The sequence below is a fragment of the Cucurbita pepo genome, unplaced genomic scaffold (assembly GCF_057944985.1).
Source record: "Cucurbita pepo subsp. pepo isolate OVF unplaced genomic scaffold, ASM5794498v1 scafford_2, whole genome shotgun sequence".
Taxonomy (NCBI): domain Eukaryota; kingdom Viridiplantae; phylum Streptophyta; class Magnoliopsida; order Cucurbitales; family Cucurbitaceae; genus Cucurbita; species Cucurbita pepo.
Genome location: NW_028257907.1, coordinates 75,594 through 81,702, shown reverse-complemented (window position 1 = coordinate 81,702; position 6,109 = coordinate 75,594). Strand labels below are relative to the sequence as shown.

General features: G+C 35.6%; 1 non-coding gene across 1 annotated transcript; it reads left to right on the top strand.

Annotated features, from left to right (window-relative positions):
- Positions 1 to 2,353: 2,353 nt before the first annotated feature.
- TRNAP-CGG (transfer RNA proline (anticodon CGG)) lies at positions 2,354 to 2,425 on the top strand. Its single transcript has one exon. It is a non-coding gene; the product is annotated as a tRNA-Pro (tRNA).
- Positions 2,426 to 6,109: the final 3,684 nt, after the last annotated feature.

Sequence of the window (6,109 nt, the reverse complement as noted above, 5' to 3'; positions counted from 1 at the left end):
TGGTCTAGCCTAGGAATAGGACGTTGATACTTTACAGTGATTTTGTTGATGGCTCAAGAATCCACGCACATGTGCCATATTCCATCTTCCTTTGGCATCAATAAGACTGGTACAGAACATGGACTCAAACTCTCTCGTATATAGCCCTTCTCCATGAGCTCCCCAACTTGCCTCTAAATTTCTCTAGTCTTAGTTGGGTTTTCTCTATAAGCTGGCCTATTAGGAATGATTGCACCCGTTATAAAATCTATTTTATGTTCAATATCTCTAATGAGAGGTAGTCCTTTAGGTACTTCATCTTGAACACATTCTCAAATTCTTGTAAAAGAGATTGAAACATACAAGGCAAATAAAAATTGTTATCGTTAGAGACCAAACGTCCTTACTTGTACACAAGTATAAAGATGGTTTTTGTAAAAACATTCGGCTTCTAACCTTTCCAACTCTAGCCAAACAACTCACTTTCTTTCATTTTTTTTTCAATTTCATTATTCTTTTCACAATTTTTAAGCTTTCAATTTCTCCTCATTCTCTTGGATTTCTTCTTCAACTAGCTCATCTTGGTCACTTTCCTCACTATGTGAGACAACTTGTCCATTCTTTATGATCATGACTCAATTGTTAGGATAATCACGACTAATATGACCTTGTATTCTTCCACTTCCTATTTACCCTTGGATGTCCCATCTTTGTTCTTTTTTTCAATCTCATACTTGCCTCTAACCTTGAAATTTATCCTTTCAATATTTGCATTTTTTTTTCCAAGCGTTGTAAGTAATAGACTTAGAAATAGCATACCTCTTGGAGTTCTCCTTCTCCCAAGCTAGTTGCCCTGCGATTTTAATAACAAGGTATAACAATTTTTGTATATCAAAGTATGCTTGCCTATCCACTTAGTGAGCAAGTTTTCAGGTCATCCCACCGAGGAATCTCGCCATTGTATCATCTTCGTCTTTATCAATGCATGCTCTATTCATAAGGGCCTCCCTTTCTGTGTAATATTCTTCAATACTTTTGGATCCCTATAGTAGAATCTAGAGTTTTTACTTGAGTACTCTAGAATAATGCTTTGAAATGTAACTTTTTCTCATTAATGTCTTCAATTCCTCCAACGTTTCAATTGGTTCTTCATAATTTCTCCTCCACTCTATTTTCAATGATGTCCACCATATATTAGCGTAATCACAAAATTCAGCCACAACAAGCTTCAATTTTCTTTCTTCACTAAAATTGTTGCAATCGAAAACATGCTCAATTTTGCTCTCATATTGCAAATACTCCTCTAGATCAGATCTCCCATAAAAAGTTGAAATTTTAAGCTTTACCCCCAACTCCTCTTTCTTCTCCTCTCTCGTATTCCTACTCCCTCTCAATTCTTTTTTGTGCTAAAATTTCTCTACCCCTTCTTCTGACAATTTCTCTCCCACCCCTAGGACTATGTCTCACTAAAAGAGTGACATTGTCATCTTCTTCGTTTTCAAATTCTTCATTCGAGAGTACTTCCCTTCCTTGAAGATTACCTAAGGCTATTTCAATTTAATCCATCCTGTTTGTCGATGTACTAATAACTTGATTTAAACGAGTAATAGTTCTGGCTTGTGCTTCTCTCCACCTAGCTACATTGATCTCCCCTCCATTTACTTTGTCTTGGTTCATGATTGTACAAACAATAGTTAAGTATGTTTAGGATCTCACATACACAACTCACTAATTTTACACTCAGGGACACTCGTGTTTATTACACACAAAGGTAGGCTATTTAGGAAAGTGACTAAATTATGATCAAGGTATGCTAATACATGGATAAAACAAGTCTGATAATAGTAAGCTATTCAATGAAATCAAGATAGGTTAATTATGAATAATAGCAAAATAAAAAAAATAAATAAACAAAGAAAGAAGGGCACAAATATATTTTTGGATTGAATTGCAGATTGAAGAAAAAAGAATTTCAAAGATAATGGTGGTGTAGATTTGAGAACAACTAACTTTCCTTCTTATAAAATACTGTAAAATTTAGAAGTTATCTTCAAGTCTAAATGATGAGAAAAAAAAATATCAAACACAAATATTCCAGATTTAGATGGAATAAGAAAGAATGTGAATAGAAGGTTATTTGATATAAATGCTCCAAAATAGATGGTCTAAAATAAAGATAAAGATATAAATTCTTCCTACCCTTTAGACCATTTAGATATTTGTGGGTCAACGTGTTGTGTCGATTCTTATGTACAACTATATCAATGAAGCTGCAAGATAATAGAATTTCATATACGGGTCAACGTGTTGTGTCGATTCTTTGCAATTTGCAATCCTAGTTTTACATAGGAACACAATCCTAGTTCTACAACAAGGGCATTTGGTCTAGTGGTATGATTCTCGCTTCGGGTGCGAGAGGTCTCGAGTTCGATTCTCGAAATGCCCCTCCACAACTAAATCAATGAAGCTGCGCAAGATAATAGAATTTCATATATGGGTCAACGTGTTGGTGTTGATTCTAGGGCATTTGTTCTAGTGGTATGATTCTCGCTTCGAGTGCAAGAGGTTTTTCATATATGGGTCACGTTGATGTTGATTCTAGGGCATTTGTTCTAGTGGTATGATTCTCGCTTCGAGTGCAAGAGGTTTTTCATATATGGGTCAACGTGTTGGTGTCGATTCTTTGCAATTTGTGCAATCCTAATTTTACATAGGAACACAATCCTAGTTCTACTACAAGGGCATTTGTTCTAGTGGTATGATTCTCGCTTCCGGTGCAAGAGGTTCTCGAAATGCCCCTCCACAACTATATCAATGAAGCTGCAAGATATGTGTCATCTCTGTTATCTTTGCACACAATCCTATGTGGGAAGATGCAAGTCAGGTAAGGTAAGGAACCCACGTGTTCAATTTTGGGTTGGGTGTGAACTTAGATTCGAGACCCACTAGCCCAAAGTCCATTTGTGGTCAAGAAACCTCCACAACTATATCAATGAAGCTGCAAGATATGTGTCATCTCTGTTATCTTTGCACACAATCCTATGTGGGAAGATGCAAGTCAGGTAAGGTAAGGAACCCACGTGTTCAATTTTGGGTTGGGTGTGAACTTAGATTCGAGACCCACTAGCCCAAAGTCCATTTGTGGTCAAGAAACCTTTCATGGCGCAAACTGACGCAAGCCATGGCCCGTTATTCCTAGCCACACCACTCCACACGTGCTGCCCGCATGTTAGGAGCTACAATCGCACTATTGCGGTAACGGGACAACGATTGTGCAACATTTGTTCTAAACTAGCGAACAAGTCAGCCGAGCAAAATTTCAATTGTGTGGACAATAGCAGCGTATGCTCGAGCCTCGGATCACATTGGAGAGAAGTATTTTAGAAAACATGAGAAAGAAAATACATTGAAAAAAAGTTAAAGCAATGTTATAAGCGAATAAGCAACAACGACTTTGATAGCATATGACCAGGGTAGGAAGAATTCACAACTAGTCACATCCCCTATAGAATATTTTGGAGCATGTTAGCCCTTTTCGATTGTGTGGACAATAGCAGCGTATGCTCGAGCCTCGGATCGCATTGGAGAGAAGTATTTTAGAAAACATGAGAAAGGAAATACATTGAAAAAAACGTTTAAAGAAAGCAATGTTTAAGCTAAAAGCGAATAAGCAACAACAACTTTGATAGCATATGACCAGGGTAGGAAAAATTCACAACTAGTCACATCCCTTATAGAATATTTTGGAGCATTTTAGCCCATCTAAATTTGGTAAGGACCATTTATAGAAATAAAGATATAAATGGTCTAAAATCTGATAGCCCATATAGAAATAAAGATATAAATGGTCTAAAATAAATGGGAAGGACAATTTATAATGAACAAATATGATAAGGATTTCTTTTTTTGTTTTTTTTTTTTTTCAACTCCTAAATTTGATCTTCAAAAAGAAAACAAAAACAAGGTCAAAAGATGATGAAGAGGATGGAAATGGCAGTAAGAAATAATGGACAGATTTGAAGAAAAGAAAAATATAAACGAATCAACTAGAGATAAAATCAATTCTAGAATAGTCCACATACATGCAACCTTGGCTCTCATACCAAATTGATTAGCAACCCTAATCATCAACCCAGTTCTCCAAGCTTTTGTTTTTTAATTTTTTTTAATTTTTTAATGTTTTTTTCTTTCGTAGGTTTTGGTCTTCTTGTTTGATATTCGCCAACTATTCTCAAGTGGCAAGTCACCAGTCATCTGATCTTTCAGGAGTCATATGTCCTATAGTCATATAGTGCATATTCGCCAACTCACCTATTGCAACTTAAATCGATAGTAGGGGAAATGTTAAGAGCATAACTAAATTACCTAATTTCTGAAATGCCTAGAAGAGTTAAACTGCATGGCACCAATGGCCGGGAATAGCTTAGATAAGCTAAATAGGGCACAACGGTAATAACTTAATTTTAAAAACTTCAAAGCACAACTATAATAACTCAATTTTCAAGGCTTCAAATAATTTTTCATGACACGTACTGACAAAGAAAAAAATTGATAAAAATTGTTACGTGATTCGAAAAATAAGGACAACTACTCGTAACACATAAAACTTGCGTGACAAAGAAAAAATTGATAAAAATTGGAACGAGATTTGAAAACTAAGGACAACAACTCGTAACAAATAGAACTGAAGGCTCGAGACGACCCTCCTCTATGACCTTAAGTAACAATTAGTGATCCCCCAAAAAGGAAAAGTAATATATAGTGCAACTAAATAAGTAATCACTTGTAGGCGGTAATCGAATCCTTGGTCGAGCAAGTTGCCACGGGTTTTTCTCTATGTTATAGAAAGTTCAGGTGTAGATTATATGTAACGACCCTAGTTTTCTAGGGACCTAGAGTCATTAGAATATGCATGATGTAACTGCTTTATGCGAAATTATTTTTTACATTATGTTTTTGTATCGAAGGTACCCCTTAAAAATAACTCAACATTATTATTAAGGATGCTAGATTAAGACTATGTAACAATGTTAGGAATCATGAACCTCCATAATTATATGACATTGTCCATTTTGGTTGATGGGTTAAATTTTTCCACATACATTTTGGTTGAAGGGTTAAATTTTTCCACATACTAAAATGGAATGATTCATTCCCATTGCTAAAAAGAGAGCTTGAACCTCCCCAACCTTATCGTTAACAATCATACGCTCTAACCAACTGAACTATTCCAAAAAATTATGAGTATTAGCCTAGATATTGTCTACTTTGGCTCGTTACATATTGTCGTCAACCGCACGGTTTTAAAACGCGTCTAATAGTGAGAGATTTCCACATGCTTATAAGAAATGTTTCATCCCCTCCCCAACCGATGTGGTATTTCACAATCCACCCCCTTGTGTTCCCAGTAATCTCGTTGGCACACCACCCAATAACTAGCTCTAATACAATTTGTTACAAACCAAGCCCACCTCTATCAGATATTGTCTACTTTGGCTAATTACGTATCACCATCAGCCTCACGATTTTAAAATATGTCTACTAAGATGAGGTATCTACAACCTTAAAGAAAATGCTTGGTTCCCCTCTCCAATTGTTAGCAAATATTAATTTTTTTTTTCTGTTACTTATCGTTGTATGTCTAAAAGTTTTAAAACGCGTTTATTAGGGAGAGTTTTCCACATCCTTATAAGGAATGCTTCATTCCCCTCTCTAACCAATGTTAGATCCCAAAATAAATAGTCAGGATGGTTGAGTGGTCTAAGGTCCCATACTCAAGTTCTAGTCCTTGTGAGTGGGTGTGGGTTCAAATCCCACTTTTGAAACCTTTATATTAACTATTAGGGTAAGTTTTCTTTTGTTCATTCTTGGTTTCTTTGATACTTGTTCTTAATACACATTTGAGAGTCCTGAACACAAGTGTTTAATTTAATCAATTGTACTTGGAGTAGGCATACAAAACACACACAAGTATTAGTATTTAGAGTGTTTTAGAAACCATTACAAACACTAAAAACGATATGTAATCTTATACTCTCACTCTATCAAATTGCTAGTTTAATTAAACGATTAGTTTGTCAAATTGCTAGTTAAGAGTTTAATGGTATACTTACTTGGTCTAGTAGGGAGT